This window comes from Struthio camelus, chromosome 16, assembly GCF_040807025.1.
Source record: "Struthio camelus isolate bStrCam1 chromosome 16, bStrCam1.hap1, whole genome shotgun sequence".
Lineage (NCBI taxonomy): Eukaryota > Metazoa > Chordata > Aves > Struthioniformes > Struthionidae > Struthio > Struthio camelus.
This window is the reverse complement of record NC_090957.1, coordinates 13,951,083-13,975,880: the sequence shown is the minus strand read 5'-3', so window position 1 is coordinate 13,975,880 and position 24,798 is coordinate 13,951,083. Positions and strand designations below refer to the sequence as shown.

At 41.8% G+C, this 24,798-nt stretch overlaps 1 protein-coding gene across 3 annotated transcripts in view; it reads left to right on the top strand.

The window, feature by feature from the left end:
• Positions 1-10,979: 10,979 nt before the first annotated feature.
• Positions 10,980-24,798, top strand: part of MYL10 (myosin light chain 10) — a 62,769-nt gene continuing 48,950 nt past the window's right edge. For 2 of the 3 annotated variants that reach the window (XM_068910237.1, XM_068910236.1), the window contains exon 1: positions 22,961-23,035. The gene's annotated coding sequence lies outside the window, so the exon portion shown is untranslated. Of the gene's footprint in view, positions 11,062-22,960; positions 23,036-24,798 lie in introns of those variants that run through there. The other variant, XM_068910239.1, reaches the window with a different exon arrangement.

Genomic DNA, 24,798 nt, shown 5'->3' with positions numbered 1-24,798 from the left:
TTTAAGTTGAAGTAAGCTCTGCGCTTCCTTCCAAATATAGTGTTTTTGAGGTTTTCTCCCTGCACAGCCTTTAACACTGCATTCCGGCTCAGAGAGGTGGTCAGCCTTTTCAAGTTCCCAAATGGAAGGAGTAGGTCCCATCTAGTCAGCTAGTGGACTAAGCGGAAAAGCTCTGCCATTCCAAGCAGTAAGTTACAATCTCACACCTGGTCGCAGTGCCAGATACAGTGAAGGTCAGAAGGCCAAAGGTTGAGAAATCTGGCTTGCAAAGCAAACAGAAATGTTTCTGTTTGCAGACAGAAATGCTGACTGTACATAGAGCCACAGGAACTTCCAAACCACAAGAATTGCCTCTCGCTGCTTCCCTCTTCATCTTCTGTTCCTCCACCACCAACCTTTTCTCTTTCTTGCCACTGTTGGCCTGAGATTCTTCTTGCCTGAAGCCCCTGCTGTCTGAGACAGCCTACACACGTCTGGCTGAACACCTCTGTTGATTTCAGAGCTCATCAGAAGAAAGAAGGAAAATAAAAGAGAGACTAACTTCGAAGCTGGTATTAAGTCATAGAGCTCTGCTGAAATCAAGGGAGTTAGACAAATGTGAATTTTCGAAAGGTCACGGATAGATATTTTGCTTTTTTTCTCACTTAATTTGTCCCTCCCTCTGTGGTTTGTTATTATTCAACCCTACAAGGCATTGTTTAGCTCTAGGAAAGGCCATAGGAATTGGAATTAGATCCAATTTTGTTTGCACAGGGGTGTGTGGCTAAGGCTGGGCCTTTGAAAGGGCATATTATACACTCTGGAGGTTTTAGAAGATCATTATAACTATTGCTTGAGGGTCAGACTGTGCCAGGCTCACTCTCCCCTTATAATAACTTACTCCACAAACAAGTCCTGTTTGCCTTAGTAAAGACACTACTAAGATAACTTCTGAACAAATGTAACTGTCCCTTGTCTTAAGGCAGTTGTAACAAAAGTGTGCTTTATGGGATAAACTGGGGCTTTGGCCCACAGATGACTCTTGCGTGGGGAAAATTATTTCCACAAATGCCGACATTCCCCACGTCTTGACTAGAGCTGCATGTTGGGCCTTGGGAGTTCATGGGCTCCTTAGCAAAGGGTGACAGTAGATTGCTGCATTTTGTACAAGCCAGGTGGTAGGGTATGTTCATCTTCAGCAGCTGATCAGCTGTTCCTGATACTAGACACCTTCTCCAAGCAGGGAGATGGGGTGCTGAAGGACACGAGTGGTAACGCTGAGAAGTCCCGGTCTCTTGTCATCTCATTGCTACCAGCTGAGAATAAATCCAGTCTATTCAACTGAGCAGTAAAGCCCACCCCAGACCGTCCAGAAAACAAAATCAGAATGCAGCATTTTCCCTGGGTAAATAACTAGCAATTCCTGAGGAAATGGGTCCCAGATTTCCCTATGAATTGGGGCCTTAAGTTCTGACATAGGGAGCTATTCATGGAGGAAATTCTAATCGAGTCAGGTTGTGCTTTTTGCACAAATTGTTTACCCTCTGTCTGGGTCTCTGCTGGAGTCCTAAAGGCACCTGTGTTGCACCCAGGTGCTATGGTGGTTAGCAGATTTAGGTGAGTACTCTTTGCATGCAGAAGTCAAATACTAAGGATAAGAAACATGTCCATGGTCCATAAGAGGGACAGATCATATGGTCACCATCTGGGGCTCAGGGATGGCTCTGTGCGTTGAAATAGCAATTGCTGTGCCTTACTGTGTTTCCACAACAGCAACCAAAGACGGTGACATGGAGGAAATTAATGCCAACTGCCCACTCATTTCCTGATTCTTTGTTATATGTCTCCAATGTTTTTAAAAAGAGAGTGCAACCTAAGGAGTCTGGAGACTCGTCTCTGCCAGGTATGGGTTGAACTGAATGCAGTTATGCCGATGTAATCCAGGTTAAAAGGAAGAAAGAGGCCCTGTACTCTATGCTGAAATTCTCTCGTGAAATCTTTCCCAGAAATATCAAAGAATACTAAAGATCTTTGGGAGCAGGGACTGTCTCATACTGTGTGTGAACAGTGTCCAACACAATGGGGCTTGCTCCTGGCAGAGACCTCTAGGAGCTACACCAATACAAGTAGTAACATCTGACTACACCTTCAAGACATGGTGTAGGGAAGTACATTGTGTTAACTCAGTTGAGTGCCTGCCTAACCTGTGATTTAGAGGTGCCCCTCCCTCAGCGTTCAAAGGAGGAAATGAAATCTTCCCCAGGGAAGGAGTATTCTGACCTTTCAGAGGCAGGGTCTGCATGTATCAGCTACAAAGGAAGAGCAGGAATTGGGACACTTAGAATCAGCTCCTCAGTTTGGCTACCTGGCCTTTAGCGAGTCATTTAATTACTCTGTGCTACAATTGCTCAATTGCCATAAGTCTTCTTTTCTTTCCCGTAGTGGGATGGGGATGGACAGAATGGAAGCAAATTCTTCCTACATTTATGATTACAGAGTGCTTTGAAGAACTCTGGTTAAAGGGCAAAGGGACAGTAATAGATATATTCACCTCTGCTAGCTGGTTCCTACATGCATTTACTTAGAAACTGATGCTTACTAACCATCTTCAGTGGAAACTCTTTAGGGAAACAGTTGCTTAAGGTAATGTTTTCCAAAGCATCCAAGTGAATCTTCCAAACACCTTTCAAAGTGAAGTACTCTCAAAAATACTCTTGAGTCCCCAGTACATTTGGCAGAAAAAAATCTGCACCAATTTTTCCCACATGAAGAATATGAAATTATAGATCCATCAACTAACCTAAGGAATTTAACACACATATTAGTAAAATCTAGAAAATGTACATCCCATAACTGGAATGTCACTAAACAAAAAAGATTTCCCTTTACTGCAAAGATCATATCAAAACTCTTGGCAGACTTGTCTGATTCACTAGCCATGAAATCTTGGTCTTATCCTTTGATCTTTCTTCAGATACTACTTCACGTAGAATAAGGCAGACTCCCTTAGCTTGCCTCCAGCAGGGAACAACTAAGAGGGTTTCTGTGCTTCTTTAGGCTAATTAGCCACTTGCAGGACCCCAGAGAGGTGTAATCCACAGTTTTTCTTCATTGCATCCCTTCCTGTAACAGCCTGGATCCTGATCTTTTCTTTAACACTATGAATTGTAAGGCTGTCAGTCAGATTTCTAATCTCCAAAATAAAATAAGCTTCCAGCAAGACCCAGCTCCAGTAAATGACCAGCACTACTGGGCTAGGTAAAGTGTCTGAGGAGGCTAGTAGATACTGAGGTATTAGCTAGTATGGATGTTGAAGGGGTTAACTTTTTTCTTCCTTTCTTAATTGCATAGTCACTCCAAAGGCTACACGCGGCTGTCTGAGGAATTGAAGAGGGAAGGGCAGAGAAGCTGTCTGTGGGAAGATTTGCATTCCATACCCTGGACTTCCACCATAGGAAGTTTTTCCTGCCTCTTTCTGAGATATTTTGCTCTCTTGCTATATATCTAACTCTCAAGGAGAAGACCTTGCTGAGTCAGCTTGAATCCTTTTCTGTTGAGTCACCCCCTAGCTTCCAGATAAAAAGACCAGTAATTGCCCCTATATGAAGATTTAGGCAATTGCTGCCTCGTATCCTCAGCATGAGCTACTGTGGAATTCCTCCTGTTATATGTGAAAAGAGAACCTTTGTAGTTGGACACCAAACTGTTGAACTAGGAGTTCTGCCCTCCCCACATGGGACCAGGGCTCTAAATGTCCGGGTTCCCCAGAGCAAGATAAACCCTGCTGGATGCTGCATTCTGAGCCAAAGGCTGGCTGGGAAAGCTACCCTATTATACCAGATCCCAGCTGCAGTTAAGAGCAGGAATGTATCTAATATGAGAGGCAAAGGATAACCTGGCCCTCTCTGCTGTGAGCAATTTGCATCTCACATCCTGTCTCCAATGGGTACTTAACCCATTTGCTGGTCTCGGTTCCAAGTGCTACAGCTACCTCAATGCTCTGTTGTAGCTCTGCACAAATCTGCCCCCCAACAGTATGTGCATCTCCCAGTGGCTCTACCGGTTAGTTTTACAGTGCTTCCCCTTCCCAGAGCTCTGTCCTTCCTTCCTCGTGGTCTCACGCCTCCTGCTATGATCACTTCCTCCAGCTAAAGTCTCTCCCAGCCTCTCTCCTATTGCTTTACTCTTGCTGGTTACTATTCTCAAGGGGCATTGATGCAGAACATGAACCTCTTCATATAACTGCTTGCATGTGTTTTGCTGCTACTTTGTAGATGGCAGTACTGTCTGTCTCAGTGCAATATGAGGCAGGAGGAAGGATGTGCTTAAGACCATGAGCAAAGAAGAGTTCCTATAACTTCAGCCAAGAGTCCAGATCATCAGGCAAGTTTGTGGTGACAAGGCAGGTCAAAAGTCAAGCTGGGAAGCCAGTTTGCAGGTCAGGATCAGGATCAGGTCTAGTGAGGAACCAGGCTGAGACACAGCTCAGCGATTACCAGGCAGGGACTTAGTGATAAGGTAGATCTAAGGTCAAGCCAGAAGGCCAGCTTGCAGGTCAAGGTCAAGGTCCAGATCAAGCCCAGCACAGCTGTGGCTGAGCTGGAGACGGACACTCCTACCAGGCTAGGACTAATGGCCCAGGCCCAAGCTGAAACGGGGCTCCTGGGCCTGTGGGCAGAGGGTGTGAGTGGAGGCCCCAGGTGAGGCTGGTCAGGGCCATTAAGGCCTATTAGTGCTCTGAGGGCCCTGACAGACAGATACTACTTCTGGCTCTGCTGCTGAGTCCCTGGTCAAATCTCCCTTGTGTTTCCCTATCTCCTTTGAGTTTCAGTTAGAAGGAATGCTAGAACTATCCTCTCTGAAGTTTCAAAGCTCTGTGTTGCAATAGAAAAGTGCAGCGAAGGTGGCATTATTATTCAGTATGCTTTAATTGCAAGATGTATACCTTTCACAGTGATGGGAGTCACATTAGCTTCTCCAAGCACAAATCTTTTGCTGTTCATGTGAGTAGATTCTGATATTTTTCTCTAACAAGTTTCTGAGTATTTCCAGCAGAATTCCTGTGAGATTAAACATCTTATAAAATGTGTTTGTCTCGCACATGATCTGACTTGCTCTTGCACCATCAGCAACTATCCCAGCAACTGCTGGAGTGTAGGACTATTTTTTTTTTTATTATTACTATTTTTCCTTTTTCTGTCCTGGATCTAGTAAGCTACGTGTCCTATCACTAATTATGCTGAAGAGGTCCTGAGGTTGATTTAGAGGCTCTGTTACGAGATGCCAGCCTCTCAGTTTCCATCTCAAGTACTGGCATGTCTATTGTGGTCGTCTGTAAGAGAAGCCACTTTTTCTGCGCTTGTATGGGGAGTGAGAGCAGGAGATGGGGTTGAGGGGGCACACTACGAAGTAACACACAAAAATGAGAAAAAGCAAATACTTTTGCTAAATCTGCAGCCTTCTGACGTGGGGACTGACATCTCCACGGGGCATAGAGATTTGCCTATAGCTTCTTATGGGCACCTAACATTTGTATTTGGTGAAAGAACATATGAAACCAAAATGAATCGACCCATGAAAGAATAGTTCATTCCTGAGGGCTGGCACCCTGTTTGGTATGTTGATAACTTTACAGAGCCGATGCGTGTATTAGTCACCCTTGCTGGTTCATTGCTGATCTGAAAGACAGAGGTTAAATAATTGCAAAAGCAGGGTTGATGTCATCATGGTGCCTGATTGAAGCTGGTACTTGGGAACTGTTGAGAGAGACGTATTTGCTTTGCTTTCGCCCAGGAAGGGGGTCACACCGAGCAGCAGTTCTCAACCTTCTCTCAGACATGTAGCCCAATGCAAAATGCCTGTGTGACTGAGTCACCCTCTCCTTCCCAAACCACACACCAATGAGTATCATGAAGATGAGAAATGTAGACAACATACATCTGCTGTCTGCAGTCCTCTTTTTCTCTACTTCTCCTATTCCTCTTGGTCTCAATGGGTCCTGGAGTTTTTTTTATAAGTCGGATGCATGCCTATAGCTTTGCAAGGGCCTCTGTTATACCCAGTACCATGTGTGTATGTTCCCAGGCATAAGTTAGGATCTGTTTTATTGTGTATATAAGTGGACAGGTGTGTTGTACAGGCCTGTTCTACCTACCATATCATGTGTATATCATGCATAAGCTAGGCATATATCATATAACCTTGTAGATGTGTACAGGCCTTTTCTACTTATTGTTTAATACTGAGCATGTGACTTGGCACCATATGAGACATTAAAAAATAAAGACAGACCTTGCCCTAAAGAGTCTGCACTCTAAATGTCAGGCAGAGAAAAGACAGGATGCGCTGCGGTGAGGAAGATTTGTGATGTGTTTGTAATTTAAATAGGAAAAAAACTAAACTTGCCTCACAGGAAAAGAGCGTGTGCATGTTTGTTTCTAAGGGGACTTTAGGCAAGAAAAGGCAACAGTTTTGTGACAGTTTGCTGGGGGGGAGGTTTCTTTGAACACCTGCGTAGAGGTTCAGGAGAAGGAAATGGGTGTATGTGTCTGTGTGGTCTAGAGCGTCTGCGCTATTGTTCCTATGTTTGGAGGGAAATTCAGCTCTGGCCTTTGAGGGCACGTGTGGCAGCCTCTTTACTCCCTGAACTCTTCCCCGTGGCTCTGCTGTGTTTGCTTGCCTCTGCATCTAATCCCTATCCTGCATTGTGTTTTATGCTTTTAATGAAAAGGTATAGACAGCAAAGCAAAACTTCCACGCTGAGATCATAGGAGAGGAGCTATTTATTTCTGTGTTTCATGTGATGCCATGAAAACAGTCAGAAGTCTCACATTAGAGCACCGCAGTATCCACAGCCCCTTTGCTGATGCCAGCTGACTTTATGTAGCAAAGGCCCTTAGCAATATTGTTCTGCATCATCCCAGTGATGGGTCACTGCAGGTCGTAAAAGTTAGAGATGAGTATAAGGGGCACATTTTATCCTCTTTTGGGTGTGCAGTTTCTCGGCTCTAAAACTACTTTATCTCTTTGACTGTAACTTGAAGTCAGTATTTTCATTATGCATGTACTTATTTGTATTTTATGAAAATAAAATGCTGCTGTGGATGTGCGCTAATATGAAAAAAGAAAACAACCATACAAAGCTGCCCAAAACCTTATATCAAAATGCTGGCAGCATTTGACTGCAAAGCATTGGGCTGAAGTGCTACGTAGAGAAGACCAGACATATTGTGAATTTAATAGTAATACAGCAACAATACTTACCCTTAACACTTGCAAAAGGAAGTAATTGTGAATTCTTCCCCCCCCCCCCCCAATAAAAGATGAAGACACTAAGCAAGGCACCTGGCTGAAAGTCAAAAAGAAGCTATGATAAAGCAAGAACACAAGCTAGGTTTCCTGAGCCTTTGGTACTGGCCTTTTCCAACTGTCTATAGCAGACAGGCTGAATTTCTCCCTCTATTGCAGAGGACGAGCTGTTTCCAAGATGAGACCAGCAGCTGGTGGGAACAGCCTGAACTGCTTATGGTCTATGGTTATGGTGTCTCTCTCCCAGAGAGCTGCCCAGGCCAGAGCAGTGGTTAGGGGAGTAGAATTTAACCGTCTTTACCTGTCTCCTGTCTTTCCTCGCAGTCCTACCCACGTTTTCACTCCTTGTTTTTACTGAGAGTAACCAAAGTAGGCTCTGCAGCTAAGAGCAGCTAGAATACAGTGCTGGCCTGACCACAGCCTCTCTTCCTCTATGAGCGAAGTAGAATGACCACCTGCCTTGGAAATAACCACATGATAAAGGGAAGAATAACCTTTTTAAGGGGCAATTTAAAGAAGTGTCATTTCCCTTTTTCTTTGTGTTCACTTCTACTACCCTTGAAGTACAATTCAGGCCTGTAAGCTTTAATTTCTTATTGAAAATAGTATTTATGAGTGGTTTTGATACTTTAAAAGATATTTTTAAAGCAATTCATAAGACTCTTTACATGAATAACTGAAATTAATCTTCATTTGTGCCTTAATTTGAAGATCAAATTTAACGTAATCAATGTTTTGTGTGTTTTTTCTTCAGTCTGTTCAAATCTGTTTATCCAAGGGAATTATTTGCTTCCCTTGTGCACTTGAGGTAGAAATGGACATAATCAATTCCACAAACCATAAGAAATTGAAAGAAGTAGGACTCTGAAGATAGAAAAGTACACCATTTCCAAATTCAGGACTTGTGAAGTACGTGCATATACCCACTCCACTTAATCTTTCAGTGTATAATGTGTCAGTGTTTCTCATAAGACAATCCTTATTCAGCCTTTTGTAAAATTTTAGTTCTTCAGAAATGTTTGCAAAGCCTGCTTCCCTCCTCCCCCTTGCAAAGAGTGCCTGTATAAGGTGAAAGTAATCTTATTTGTTGAAATCCAAATGTGAAATCAGATATGAGAGCAGACATGTATTACTGAATAAAATCCTGTGCATTGTTTTTGTCATGATGTGTTTTTGGATGAGCTATACTTATAACCAAGTAATTTGCTATCAATGTTTCATTGTAATTTACTCTCTAAAGAAATCATCATGTCATAAGCTTCACTAGGTACAAGATCAGTTTGTTCTAATTTTAAGATTGTATCATAAGAAACATTTTGCACATTGTGAAATAAATTCAAGAAGCATTTAATCACTGCAAGTCTCTCTGTCATGCCCATCTTTGTCATCCTTAACAAACCTAAAAACTGCAACTGGGCAATTCTCAGCTAATGTAAAAAAGTAGCATCTAATAGCTTTCAACTCTAAGTCAGACAGATAATCATCTTGTGGGGACATGCCTCAACAGCTCTGTGCATTGAAGGTTGACAAAATGATATACCTTCTGTAATTCTGAAACTCCTGGCAGCTAAGGAGAAGTGATTGAAAACTTTGGTTACACAACCCTCAAGATCAGCCGATTATTTGATCAAACCCTTATTTATAAATTACTTTGCTATGTTTTGCAGAAGATGAACTGGGCAATTAGCTGGAAGGAAAATAAGCATCCTCATCTTCCATTAATTCGCAGACGGAGTGATGCCTCCAAAAGTTAATGTTAGTCTTACTAGCTGCTTGGGGATAACAAAGTTCAGACCATACGAATTTTTTAACTCTTTGTACGTTTTCAGATATTTTCATACAGTTTCACTGATGCCTTACAATAGCAAGAAAATATTTTTTCGTTACAGCATAGGTAAGAAGGGAAATGACTGTCAAGAACACTTCATTACTTCCATGGTTTGAAATAAACTTGCATATGTAGAATAATACTAGTGCAAATCATCTCAAGTTATTCAAATGTGTTTTTGCACTTTTAGTCACTGACTTCTGTTTAAAATTTTTAATTTAATTTTTGAGAAAACAGAAGTTTGTGTTTATGAGTGAGTGGATGGAACTTCATCTTGCACAAAGTGGGCAGGGGACATGAAACAATCTGCATCAAATGTAGCTCCAGTTAAGTCAGTCAGCGGTGTCCCTGTGGGAGTGAATACCCACATTAAGTCTTCAGGTTGTTCTCAGTTCTCCACTGCACTTTGGCAGATTCCTCAAGCAATAAGCTCAATGTAGGAGTTTACTCCCTTCTGTCTCAGTTTTCTCATGAAATTCTCCCTCAGTTCTTGTCCTAAACTCACGTGGGATTATTTCCCTATTAATTTCCACCATATAGTTCTGATTCCAACTTCTGTAATGCTTTTACAAGCTCAGAGCACACCAGCAATGCAATACAAAATAGCTCTACCTATAGGCTGCTGAGCTAGGACAAACATTTCTAAAAGCTCTGGGAGAACCTTTACCTAGAATCTTTGCAACACCTGCTTGCTTCTATTTCGAAGTCGGTCCTGTATGTAGTACTGTAACTTTGAAGTCACTCTTGCTGTGAACAGGAGTTTGAACTAGGGATCTCCAGAGGATCCTCCAAACCAGAGTGAATCAGCTCAACAGCATTCTCTGGTTATCTATGGACAAGCCGGAAATGGGACCCAGAGAGAGCTTCATTTGTTCTCTGACTACTGGATTCAGGTTGTTGGACTGGCCTGATTTTTGCCCAGGATGCTGATCTTTCAGGAAAATGACATCTCGGTTCTACCCAGATTCAGAGTTATGCATCATGGATATCTAATCAGATTTATGGTTTTGTGTGTTTTCGCTTGTTTTTTTTTTCCCCTCTTGCAGCTGGTAAACAGCAAAGAATAGTTAAAAAGAAACTGCAAGCGGGGAGTTGTGTTAACCTGAAGTGTCTGAAACAGGGCAAACTGCATGTGGGGAGAGGTGTAAAATGGGGGCAAATGTGATAATCATAAGAGCTGTGCAAGAGACCCAAATTCCTTGGGAGCAGGGGTAAAGTTGTCATCACATTGAGTGAGTAATCTGTGATTTTTTTTTTTTTCCTAATGTGAAATGGAGTGAAAAGTGATGGGAATTTTTTTTCCTTTTAATTTATTGGAAATTTCAGTGACTCTCTCTGTTTTGCTTTAACATATTTTTGTATCTGCTGTATTTGGAGTCTGCTCTGAACAAATGGGGCTTTCTGTTTCCATACTTCTATAGGTTTTACTTCTTGCCTTTTTATTTTTTTAATATGCTGAAAGAAGAGTTTTGGGTGAAAATTAACCATAACATTTCTGATACTTAGCGTGAAACACACTAAACTCATTTCTCTTAAGCTAGTGGTGATAAAACTCCAAAACTTCTCAGAGTCACTCAGGAGGTTCTGCTCATGTTCAGACTTTTCTTCTTAGCCCCACTCTTCTCTGCAGGATGCTTGGAGCTTACCCACATGGAAAGACCTTGAACCCAAGGACTCAGCCAGCAGCAAACCCATCATTCCCTCTTGCTGGCTTTCTGTCCTGCTGCCCGTCAAGTGATATAAGCTGTTTGCAGACTAACTTCTGAAATGGCTTGATTTGTGAATAAGCAGCACGTTGTGGTCAGCTGTGAGCCAGGCTACAGCATTCATGAAAGATGAAGAAGGTGGATGACTCACATGGTTCAGACAGATGGGAGGCAACCTCTGGGCCAGCCCAAGCTGTCCAGTGAAATGTGACTTCAGAGCTGAACAACCGAACAACTCCAGTAAGTCTGTGTCCAGTTCTGATTTTTGGGTAGAAATCAGATGACATGCAGCTTAGGGCTGAATTTATGTTTAATTAGGGGATTATCTCAAGTCTGAAATGGAGCCGCTTTGAAGCGTGTGAACCAAAGCTAGATAAAGACTCCCACAAAACTCTGCAGAGTGGAAGTTTATAGGTTTCACCCTGTGTTTATTTGCTGCGGCTCAGCTTGGGGTGAAAGGCACAGCTCAGTTGCCACAGCTGGACTTTTTTTCTGGTCCACGTTTCTTTCTGTAGGCTGGTCCAATCTGTTTGTTCAGCAGATCGTGTGAAAACAGATTGGCTAGTGCTCGAGTCGCTCTGCCCCGTTCCCTTAGCAAATGCACGAGCTCTGAGAGTCTGGCTGCGTGTAATGAAATGAGCTGACTGGCACTTTAGCGTTCCCCTGTGTAGGAGCGTCTTAGGAGTATGACACTTAATTATTGTTAACGTTCTAATTGGAATGAGCGAGCGTGGATGTGTGCGCATGAACGTGCGCCTGGGTCTGGGCTGGTAGAGAAGCCGCATCACCCACTTTCAAATCAAGCTCTCTCCCTCTGCCTCAAGCAGAGACGGAGCCTGTATCTGTTAGAATCCGTATCTCTTAACCTTCGGCCATTTCCAGTAGCACAACCCTAAACAGACTGAATGCAAGGAAAAAAAGTAGCAGTATATTAAGGAAACATTAACAGGAAAAGAACATCTTGTAAAGGTCTGCAGATAAGAACAGTAAGAATTGTTCCCTCCGTGTAATGTCTGCAGTACAGCATGTCCTGTGTGCTTTAGCCGCAGCTGCATGCCAGCATATAGGGAGGACATTAGCTCTTAATGTGAAACACTAGGTGTTTAAATCAAGAACATTTTTCCACAACGTGAAATTGTCAGGTGACTGCTGAAAGCCTGGGTTTAGGCTTTGCTCCCCGAGCTTGCTTCTTTGTTAGAGGCTTGCCACCTAGTGTTGTAATTCGGTACTGCTAGTCTCTTTCTTTGGCCTATACTTTGTGCTGGAAAAGCTGATTTTTAAAATTGCTTCTTTAACCTAAGAAGCAGTTACTACATGCATGGACTGTTTGGCTCGTTGCTTTTGCAAAGAGCAATACTTTATCTGAGAGAAGCAGCAGTACTTGCTGCTCTAGCGAAATGTGCTGTTTACACTGACAAATTACATCAGAATGGAGGTTTTATTATAATAGTGTCCCTTTACTCTGCTTTGGCAGAGGGAAGGAGCCTAAAAGTGAATGACTGCAACTTATAACAGTTGCTGCCTTAGTGTGTAACTGCAAATGGTAACCAGTTCTGCAGGTATGAAGATTTTTGTTTGTTTTTTTGATTCATCCATGACTGTCTGGCAAAGAACAACCACAATTCTTTTAAACTCACGCTCTGGAAACACGCAGAAGAAATTGGCAGTTTAAAATAGCTGCCTTTGTGTTCAGACCATCTCTCTGAAAGACATAATCTGACCATTCAACTGTATTTTTGAGCTCTCCCCTTCTGGTGACTTATAATAAAAACAGAAGCAAGATCCTTAGCTTCCTGTATCTGCACTTAATTTAGCACTAACACAAAAATCACTTTATTCCTTTATACTGTAGGGATATTTTCTACTACCTTTACACTTGGTAAGAACAGAATCTAGCACTGAGATGACTTTACTGAAATCAGTGAGACTTGACTACCCTTAGAGTTAAGTTTATAGTGCCAGAATCTGACCTGAGGTTATTTTACTAAGGAAGATATCTTTGCTTTGACAGAGCCAGTCTTCTCGCTGCATATTGCAAAAAAAATCACTTGAACTCAGACCCTGAAAGGTGCTAAGCAGCTGCAGTTCCCACCAAAGCCGGTGACTGAATATGCTCTACATCAGTCCAGGCTCTGCTGCTCATGTTTATCTGACAGATAATAACCTTTTTATTGAACCCAGCTCATTACACTGATGATCCACCCTTCAGCAAATATGATTGTAATAATCACTGGGTATTTATTTCATAGCCAATTGCTGTCTTTTGGGAAAGAGTCAGTTTACATAGTTCCAAGTTGCAATTAATACATTTTGTAATGGTTGTTTACTAAAGACCAAGTGTAGGGGAATTCTCTACTGGTTAGAGGTGAGGATGAGAGACCAGGCATCTGTGTGTAATACTTGATTCTGCCACTGACTTGCTTGATGACCTTGGGCAAATCACTTATCTGCTACATCCTTTTATTTGTTCCCTTGTAAAACTGATATAATAATACGCTGGTGCCACAAAGCTTAGTTACTGTTTGTGAAGGATTTTAACCTCTCAAACAAGCAGCTGCATGAATTATACTATACCTTGCCTGTTGACCCTAAAAGAAGGAAATGCATGCGGCTGCTCATCTAGAGGAATGCCTAGCTAGAATTACGTTTTAGGCCACTGAAGTATCTTTCATTTAAGATTAGAGAACACCTTCTTCCTCCTACACACCCCACCAAATGTCAGAGCTTCATATTGCTCTTAAGTGCAAAGTCTAATTTTCTTCTGAATGCACTTATTCAGGAGCCTGGGCAACTCCCCTTCCTATTGATTTCATTGGCCAATTGACGAGGCATGTAGGAATTTTTCTATTAGCTGACTTGGGTTTTCCTTTTATTGTAGTATCAGGCTCCAACTTCTTATCCTGTTTTTTAGAAAATCTCACGTACTTCAGAAAGAGAACTAGGTTTGTAAGAAGCTACCCTAATTGGATTTTTTTTGTTAAGTATTGGTATGCACAGGTTATCTTTAAATGATTTACCGATGTACTGCCAAGCACTGCTCATTTAACCTCCTTCCTGCTCTCTTTGTATATGGATTCCTCTAATGATACTGGCAAACAGTCTTTTATAGAGTGCGTAGTGCATTTCTGCAGTGAAAATCTCAAATGGAAAGCTGGGGAGAGACAGTTGTTTTGGAGATGCCATGGCCCTGTCCTATAGGTTTCGGCACTGATTCTCAAATGGCCTTGGTGGACACCCAGCACCCTGCAAGACACCTACCCACCCCCTTTCCCAGGGCGATAAAGGGGAGTCTATTCGCTATGGTTTCCCCCCCTTTTCTTTCTCCTTTTTTTTCCCTTCCTGTGATCGTTGAGCCACTCTGACGTGAATTTATGTGTGTAATCATCTGTGTTGTAATTGGCAGCCTGGCATATGAGTCACTAACCAAATTAACTGAAGTTTCCTTTGGGGAAAAATGTAATCAGTTACTACACTCGGATACATTGCAACAAATTAACTCTTACTGTTTGCAGGGGTTTAGAGTTAGCCCGCTGATGGTTTCCTTCCCCAAAACAAATGGTAACCAAAGAGAGGAGAGGGCCAAGAATGGAGGGGGGAAGAAATTCCCTAGGGGCAGAGATACGCTGGCGCATCTTTCTCGCTCAGCTTCTGGAAGAGTCATTTGCAATATTGTCTACCCAAAGAGTTCAAAAATTACAAATCAATTCCATCCTGTATCATGAGATGGATCTTAAAATTAGTAAGATAAAAAAAGAAATGCTTTACTTGTCTAGGGCTCTTAAGCCTTTAGAGCTCCACTATGCAAGCTTTTGTTTGCAACCCAAATTATCAGACGTTTACTTTCTTTGGTAATGAAAGCTGAGATTTTCATGTAATCACATGACTCAAGAAGCTGGGGCTTTAAGAAAAAATCCACTGCTGCAGAACTCGGAATTAACTGGTGAGAGCTAGCAACACAGCACTTGATTGTTTTTCTTTTGTTTGTTTGTGTGTCCGTCCCCCCCCCAATACTGAAATCTGTTCAGAGCCCAAATCTAAGTAGCACTGTGGAAATAATTGATTTTTTTTGTTTGTTTGCTGGCTGAACTGAAAAAGTAGGGGAAAAATGTTTTGAGTCAAATGAAATATTTTATTTGAGCTGAAATGAAACATTAATTTTCAAAGTTTGTTTGCTGGAAAAAAAAACAAACCCAATGGCTTATTTTAAAATGAAATGTCTTCACCTCTTTAAGCCTCTTCCCCTACCCCCCCAAATCTGGTAAATAGTTCCAGTTGATCTAGATCTGCAGTTGTCAGCAAATAAAATATTCAGCTAAAACAGTCATACTTGTCTACATGAGAGGTCCTAGTCTGATGGGTGACTGAGATCCTGGAAGACTAGAGCCTTTTAAATGAGATTCCCTGCATAACAGTCTCAGGGGCCCAAATATACAAACATGCAAGTGTCAGCCTCTTAATTGTAATCCTTGAGGCTTTGGTACGTGGTATTCTTGTGCCTTTGTACCACCTGGGGAACATAGGATGACTTCTCTTAGCTGAGATATTGGTTGAATATAAGAATATTAATGAGGATGCATACATTAATGAGTTCCATGGCATTAATGGAACAAGGAGGAAGGTAAATAGTAACTGAGGGCCAGGGAGAGCTGTCAGGGTAGCCTTGCAGCCAGTGGCGCGTGCAGTCCAGCCGCAGCCTGCTGGACAACCAAGCTTCCGCAGTGTCTTCTGCATCGAACTGAATTTGGTCAGTTAGGAGAAAAAAAAAAAAGTGTGGTGCCTGGCAGAAGATATCAAAGGAAGGCTGTTTGGAGAAGATGATTATGATGGGCAAAAACCTATAACTTGGGCATAAAAAATATACTCATCAGAAACTGCTGGAGGTATAACCACAAGATTAAAAACTCTTAGCCCGTTCCTGCTCCCATTGAAGTCAATCAGCTGGTGCAGTGCAACTTGTCAGGATAAATTATGACATCTGCTAAATGGCAGCCCTTTATTTTAACCTTAAACTCCCTCCAAAAGGACTCTCTCCGAAAAGGTGTGGGGGGGGAGGGTTCCCCCTCCACTTGGTGTTCCTGGGTAAATAATCCAAAAGTGTCTTAGCACCACTATGAATCTTTGGCATGACTCTCTGAATTCTGGCTATGCTAGTGTTACCTTTTTCTTTATCTATTTTTTTCTTCATATAGTTATTTTAATAAATAGAACAATCTATTTCTCCAGTTGGAAGAATGCAAAATTCAATTTATCTCACAGACCACCTAAAATTAATTCAAGCAGAAAGGGGATGGTGGAAGATTTAGGTTCTAACTGCAAGTTTTTGACTGGAGTCATTTGTCATTTTGCCTCACAGAACAGAGCAATGAAGGTTTTATAGTGTGAGGCTTTAGAGTGACAGAGCTGCATGTGATTTCACACTGCTGTGTCAGGATTTCCTTTTCCAAGCCTTTGTAAGCTGCCTATACAAATTCACATCTGCTTGAGGCTGCGGTAGAGGGGAGTTGGGTTGGAGTTGACCCTACTGTGTTTTTTTGCGCTCAGTGTGGGATTCCCCGCACCGTGTTGAAGATGAGCACAGGGCACCTGGATCACTTGTGGTCTGCCAGTGATTGTAACTGGGTACAACGTGCACATCGGGAGTTGCAATGGACTTCTCAGTGGTCTAACTCAGTTCCCTAAGACAGTCACTGAAAGGTTACCGCTGCAACAGTCGGAGAAAACAACTGCCTGGAAGTGTACTTGCTGGAATTTAATGAAGCCAAACTGGAGTTGCAGTCAGATTTTGAAGGTATTGTCTGGGATGGTGTGGTTTAAAGGTGCTTTGAAGGAACTGGGTTGCTCGCCACCTCCTGCTAACCAATAGCTTTTTCAGCTGGTGGGCCCATCTTGCAGTGGCAAACTGGTCTTGGGGCAAAGAAACAGCTTTAATGGTGTCTGGCCTTGCTGATGAAGTGAAGCATAGGGCTGGGCATGTGTTCATGGTAGGTGCTATCAGAAATTCTCTCTGGCAGAAGCCTTGGAAGGACCAGGTAGCAAGGGCTGGTTATGTACTTCAACTGAAGCAGAAATTCACTGAAATGCCTTTCCACTGGAAAGTGAAATGCAGAGAGCAGTGAAAGCTCAGATGGTGAAGGTGCTTTGTGGCTGCTAAGGGAGTGGGGAGACTGGGTACGCAGATTCCTGATCCTTCCAGTTCGTTTCCACAAATCACTGCTTGTCAACACTCCCTTCCCCAAGGTTTTATCTTCTTGTCTGTTGTTGAGTGCTCTTGGATCCAAATGAACTGAATTAGTTCACACCTGCTGTATAAAGTGGTAATACTGTAATAAGTGAGGGGGCTTCACTACTGAGAGATGTGTGCATTTCAGGTGGGATGTGAATCTGTGCTCTTCTCTGCTCTTCCTGCCTCAGTGAAGGAGAAAGCAGGTTAGCGGGGCTGGGTCAGGCCTCCTTTCTGCCATGCTTTGCAGAGGTGGTGGGAGCTCTGAAACTACTTCAGAGACTCCCTTCTTCCTGGTTCCTTTCGAAACCTATTGCAGCTCGTTGCTGCTTGCTGGCAGAGGAAGGCGGGAGAGGCAGAACAGCAGCCACGTTTGCTTTGTAACGGTCCACTAGCGTGCTTCTTCCTCTGATGGTGACTGATGACCTGACCCCCGTCGCGATGTCACCATAAAACCAAGTAGCACCCAAATCCTCTTGCTTCAAGCAGTGCATCAAAAGGAATGTCCCCCTTGTCAAGGGGAGAGGGATGGGTCATCTGACCTTGCCCAAAGTAGCTGCCAGTAGCCCTGGTTCCTCAGCCTTTCACTGTTGCTGTGTTATTAGTGTTAGGCCACTGCTGCCAAAAGATCTTTGAAATGTGCATTGGAATTGATGGAAGGTAAAATTTGCACTCGCAGTGGTGTAAATAGTGCATAAGTCTACTTCTTGCTGTCTGAGTTGAGGTGAATCTTGTCTCAAAAGCTTCTGCTGTGGGGGTTGTTTTGATTTTTTTTCCACAATACTGAGTCGACTGACTTATCTTGGCACTCTCTGTCTTACCAAAAAAAACACTCAAAATAGCAGAGCTTTCTGGGGTGCATTTCAGATGGTTTTTCCTGTGCTAGTGAAAGAAGAGGTAATTCTTTTAAAGAATGCAATTTATTTTACCCACTTTCATCCTGAGTTTATGCATGGTCCATCAGTTGCCAGCTAAGTGGTAAACACACAAATGGTGGTGGTACTGCCTACATCTTAGATCCACTCTCTCCCTTCCAAGAGCTTTTCCCTTCTCCCTGGCTGTGGTTATGAGTTAACAAAACTCACTTAACTCTTTCTCAGCAGCAGTGCCCTGCATTAATGTTATGAGTGCTTCAGGCAAAAGTGTCTTAGTCCTTCGCACCTCCTTTGAGATGCTTCCTTCAGAGTGTTGAATAGGTTGAATGACAAAGCAATTGCTTAAAAACCTGTTTGAGGATCATTTCTGAAAGGCTAAAAAGGCTAAAATTCTTCCCATATACTGAGAGAAAGATCTGTTGGTACCTAAGTTGTTTGGGATGTGGGATGTCTCAGTTTAGGTCCCAACTCTTCAGCAGTCTTTTGGCATGACCCTGAAATGTGCAGTCTCTGGTTTCCTTGACCTTCATCTTTTTTGTGGCAACTTATTCCTCTGGAAAAGAACATCAGTGAGCTATGCTCAGCGCATGGTAGCGGAAAAAAATCCTTTATCTCCCTGAGCTCAAATCCTTTGTGTGTGATGTGGGAGAGAACAGAACTTTGTTGTGCGTTGCTTGCCCTTTGTTTAGAGTGGGAGACCTAATCTCAAATGGGAGCATAAAGTATAATAGAAATATAAAATTTAAATGAAAGTCAGGGTCTTATAATCCCTTGTCCACAGAATTGCCTAGTTAATTAGTACTGGTAAGGTGACTAGAATCTTGTATTCTGCCTTTGTAGATCATGTTTATATGCAGATCTCGCTGCATTTCTGCTTAGTTATGAAGTCTTGAGGAATAGCCAGAATCCATTTTACTTAGTAACAGGGTAGGTTGTGAATAGGTGTGTTACTGAAGCATTTATTGTTTTTTCAACTTAAGTTATGGTTTTATATAAATAATATATGTAGCTAGTCAATGCCTGGGAAATGCATTCTTTTCCTTCTGAAATATTTATGGACTTCAGTGCCTACTTAGTACCCAGTCAATTTTGAGAATACAACTCTAGTAAGAAGTCTTGATTCCCTTCAAAGTCTTGGCCAGAGATTGGAAGGGTGGGACAGACGTGTTAGCTGAAAGAAGCTGGAAGTCTGCCATCTTATTTATGGATTTTTATTTTTTTCTCCCCTTCTTTCTTTCCCCGTAGGATTTTAAAAATTGATTTTATGTTGGTGAAAGTTTCTGTGCTGAGAGCAAAGAGAATGAAATCCTCTGCATTGCTAGTGGACAGGTAGGGTTGGGATAGTAGCAAAGCTAGTTTCTGCTGTGCTAGATGCTGCCCGTATCTACAAGCTGCTGCTTGGCTGGGATGGAGAAAGCCTTTTTTTTATGGTCCATTTAGATTTGACCCATTCCTGAGCTCACTAAACCTGATAAAGCTGGTAATTCATACTGCAATTGACATCTACTGGGATTTTCACTTGTGTGTTCAATTACAATTACCTAAATAGTTTCTATAACAAACTGTAATTTCCACAGTGCTGTTCACAGTGCAGTGTGGTCCAGTATAGAATCCTAAAATGTGACTTCTGCATTTCTCAAGTCTTTCTGGTGAGAATGGGAATTAATCCAGGTATGGGTTTACTGGTAGAATAATCCAATATGGCATGCATGCTGGGGGTCACCTGAGAGCCCCCTCCCCTTTTTCTAGCCTGGCAAGGGGTGGCCCTATTTAAGGCCTTGTGGGATCTAAGATAAAACTCCTCGTGTTCAACCTTTACCTCAGATGAAGGCTATAATATCAGATTCACTGTTGGAAAGCACATCCCATTTGCCCCAGGGTTTTAAGTCTTTATAATGACCAAGTCTTCGAAGAACAGGACATCACTTCCCCCCACCCCACCCCAGCCCCAAGAAATCAGCATGCCAGTTCCTGAACTCCTTGCAAAATGCCCTGGGGGTGCAGAGGTGCGTGAGTGCTTTGGAGAATCAGCGTTTTATTTAGTTAACTAGATGAAAATGGAGATGGCTGAAAGTCTTTCAGAATGGAGTTCCAAGTCCTGAAAAACCCACCCTGAACTACAGAATTTGCAAATCTGTTTTGAAATGACTCAAGTCATTTTACTCACTTAGTAAATAATTTTTTTGTCCCTTCTGAGTCCTACAGACTGCAGAGACGTGCTTTGCACAGAGCAATGAGAAGCCGCCTTCGTAATGCTGACTGCTGTTTCCTATCTTGGTGACCTGTGAAAGGATTTTTTTTTTTTTAAACTTATTAACCAACCCTTACAGCATGAGTTTCAGACAAATACATTAAAGCCTTAACTCAGCAATCTAAAATAGTATATTTGCTGTTTTCTTACCTACATGTCAACTCGTAAACATCAGCTTTACTAATAAATAGTTCTATTTTATATGTATATTTCTATGCCTTTGTCCCAATTGTGTTTTCAAGGCTAAGGGCTTCAGTAAGGGATTCTTGGTGCATGTTTAACTAACAAACAGTGAAAAATAAGATATGCTGATGTGGAGATTATTACACATAAATCATTGAAAAATGCTCTTTTTAGAGAAGGGAATTACAAAAGGAGTCATTGACCTGAATAAAAGAAGCTCAGCTATACTCCAGAGGATTTGCCGTTTCTGATACATGTTAGTGCTTGCTAACAATTGTAATTTATTAATCCTGTTCTCTTCTTTTCCTCTCTACTTGCACATTTGCTTTTTACTGTAAACAAGAATTGTATTTATTTTCTAAGAATGTAAATTGATCTTGTGGTCACTGATCACTGCTAAAAGCTACTTAATAGTCAGAAAATTTCCCTCAAAAGACTCGTAAGCAACGTAAGTAGAAAAGCCTGCTTCACTAGATCATTCAATTTTCTTTTTTTTAGAGAGAAAAGGCAGTATTTGCATCCTGAAGAAGAGCTAAGGATATTCTGGCCTGACTTGCATGTCAGAACCCTTCCCATGGTCTGTTTGGAAATTGAAGCTCCCTACCTAGTGCAAATTAATGGAGCTCTGCTAGGACAAATGAAATTGAGTTAACTATGCTGATTGAGTCCAGGATATAGACCAGTGATGGTCAATGTTTTTCCTAAGTTCTGGAAAATCAGGATGTCTATTTTGCTATTTAAATAGGAGTCAAGCTCTCTGGAAACTCTTCTTCTCATGCAGAGAAACCAGAACCAGAGCTTAGAGAGCACAGCTAGATTACAGAAAGGCTATGATAGCTCATTTTTCTTTGTATCTCTAATATTTTTGCTGTATAGAGGCTTTCCTAAAGAGCTCATCAGGCCTCTGCTTTCATCCTTGGCATCCCAAAGCTGCCATCTAATTTGTTACTTGCTAAATATGTATTCACATCCACGTACTGATATGTGTACGTGCCTGCCCGCACTAACTGATGTGGTTATCTTTGTCCTCATGTCTCTGTTTTCCAAATGAAAGAAGGATAGTTCAGTGTTTTAGCACTCAGAACTAAATTCTGCAATGAAAGATGCAAAAAACCTAAAAATATTCCAGGTTTAGGTAATCTCATCTATGTGACTCTCCAGTTCTAATTCATAATTACCAGATGTCTCTCCAAAGCACGAGTTTTTTCTCTCCCAATACTGTTTCCAGTTACCTGTAAAATTGCCTAACTTCTCAGATAAAATAAAACATGGTGCTGAGACTACAGCTCAATTGAAAGTGAAGTGCTGACTTTATATAAAAATCCATTTTCTTCCCTCATCAGTGTGCTTGAAATTTGTCTGAGGATGTTTTTTGTGACTTTTCCCTATGGTATGTTGTAAACTTATTGACAGAAGCAACAAAGTACTTAACTGATCATTAGTCCTCTAGTTTATCCTTCAGCTAAAGCCGTTCTGTTGCTGAAGGTGGTCTGTGATGTGTCTATTGCCTGTATTCAAGTATTAAATCTTTCTTAGATCCTGCAGGTGCTGTGCATAGGTTAGCTCTTGTCAAGTTCAGAGGTGTTTTGCTTTATTTTTTTCCTTTTGGGTGAAAGGCTTGTTTGCTGGTGTGGTGGCTGTGTTTTTTTGTTTTGTGCCCCCCTCCTCTTCCCCAAACCCTCCAGTGTATCTTTTCTTTAAAAAATAGTCTTGTGGAAAAGAGAGATGAAGTAAGCCAGCAGGCAAGGAGAAATAACTGAGAAATATGTGGTATAACTGTGCTACACATTTTGGTAAATTCTTAATGTGAACACAAGCGTATCTGACTTGGTAGATAAATTCCTGTACTCTTGGTGCTTATTGAATCAACAGTGTACCCATCCAGTATGTAGTATAGCAGTTGATCAGCCTTTCTGGTGAAGTACAATTTCCTTTTCTTTTTGTAGTAATGATAAAATAATACTATTATTCTTTAGCACCTTTCTGCTTATGTCACCGTAGTATCTGGCTACTAGTTACTCACATGTACATACAGATCAGTTCAGATCCTAATTTAGAAGAAGAATTAGTTTTGAGTAAAGCAACGGTCTATACTGATAGGGTTAGAAAAGAGCTTCTTTTCCAAATGAAAACTGTTGGACAGATTAAATAAACAATTGTCAGTGCCACTCCTCCTATGTACCTGAGCAATTTTGGAAAGAGTGTTATAATTATTGGCCTCAGCCAAAGAGAGGAATGTACAGGTCTGTATTTCACTGTCTTTCTATTCCTCTTGGGTACTTTTCTGGCCCTCTGAGAAAATCTTTTGTTGCCTCTTCCAATACTGGGAAGTCATAGTGCTCTCTATCATATTTGCAGACTAACCCTTCCTTCTTTTTCTTCATCCTTTCATCTTTTTCTAGATGTATTTCATAACTATTTATTTTTGGCCATCTGTATTGGTAAATGTTGACAGTATCAAAAATGGGATGTCAATAATTTGGCATCTAGCTTTGACGGCTGCCTTATTTCACTCATCTGAGAGAACTTGCATTATTTTGCAATAATTAAAACCATAGGGAGGAACAGTCACTAGACAAAGGGAGCGGAAACCAGTTCTCCAGTAGCTGCAGAGAGGATCTGACTCTAGCTGCAGAAGGATCTTGCACAATTCCTGCCAGTTTATCTCAGACTGGGAACAGAAAAGTAAGACATTAAGAAATAGCGGTATATAGAAGTCAAAAGAGCAAACCACTGACCTTTCCAGTGTGGTCTCCTGCCATGCTATTTTATTATAAAGAATGTGTCTTTTTTTCTGTTGGGGGGGGGGGAATCTTGGGAGTTGTGAAAGAATTTGGGATCTGATTCACCTATTGAGTGAGACCTATTGAGGCTCCATATCCCAGAGGTCAGGGCTTTTGCAGTGACTGTAGGAAGACTATGTCAAATCCTTGTTCTGCTTTATTTGGAGCACGCTCAATCTTTCTTGTATCGCATGATAGAAATCCATATTGCTGAGAAATGCTCTAACCATTAGGCTACTGGCTATTCTGAGATTCTTTCCTAAACAAGTTTTGACCATCAGTTTCATGTTAGGCTGGAAGATTATTCCTAGTGAACATTTTGTTGAAACTGATGCGTTTCCCACAAAGAATTCCAGTTCTGAGAGAGCAGCATTTTCTGTCTTGTTGGAAAATTCCTGACTAGCACTGATGAGGTCAATTGACTACTTGCATCCTTCCACCGTTTATGTCTTTTTATTTCAAATAAGTTGGAGAGCTGCTCTTCTGGACAGGAAACTGCAAAAAGCCAAGGCTTCATTTAAACAGTGCATTCAACTGTAACTTGCACTGAGTACAATTTTGGAAAAATCTTTATTTGGAAGATGTTGTCTCAACTACCTATTGAACACATTGGGCCTCCCACATGCCTAATCTTCCTGCTCTGCACTAAACACAAAATTAATCTCTTAAATACCACAGCCAATACCATAAGAAACAGGCCTGGAAAGAGACTTTAGTAATATAACCTGTAAGTCCATCTCTAAGCGACTTTGCTATCAGATAAAGACTAAATGGGAATGTGGTTGGAGGTCGGGGGAGAGAGAGAGATAATGGGGTCAGAGAGGTCTAAAAAATTCTTGCACGAGTTTCTCCCTAGCCAAAAACCGAAGAATGCTGGATGGAGGGTGTTACTAGCATTAGAAATGTGACAACTACAGGCAATGTGTGTGGGGCAGCTGTCCCAGTTGGTAGGTTACTGCTCATATTCCTGCCTCTGCTGTTGATCTCCCTAGAGACTCAGACAAATAACTTTCCTCTTTGCGCTCTCATTTCCCTAGCTGTGAAGTGGTGTCAATGACATTTGACTTTGTAAAAGCACTTTGAGATCTGTGGGCTAAAGAGATGTCTTAGAGTTGTCTTGAATTCAGGAAAGGAAAGCACTGTACAACTGCCGTTTGAAGACATCCTTCTCTTCCCTTGTCTCTTACTTTTAAACTTTTTGGTCTTTCATATTAGAGAGGGATTTTTTTCCCCCCCTATTGGGACGTGATGGGTTATTACAAACTAATGAACTTAGAAGTGGCCAACTCTCTTGACCTTCTGAGCCGAATGTCCAGCTTTCCTGTGGTTTAGTTATAGGATGCAGATTACACACACTGAAGAGCTGTGGGTGATTTGGCAGCAATTTACAGGGGCAGATGACAATTCTCTGGATGTCCCCTTGCAAAATGTGGAGGGCCAAACGCAAAGCTGGATCAGAAGGCAATACAGTGATGCTAACCTCAGAGTTAGCTGCTTTACACACCTGGAATTCAGATCACTCAGCAGCCCTGCAACAGAATTGTCCTATTGCTGGTCACACAACGTATCTTGGCATGAGGGCTGCCTTAAGCCACCGCTCAACTCCATGCAACTGAACAGCCACAAATTGGTTAATCATGGGGTAGCTCATACTTACACTACTCC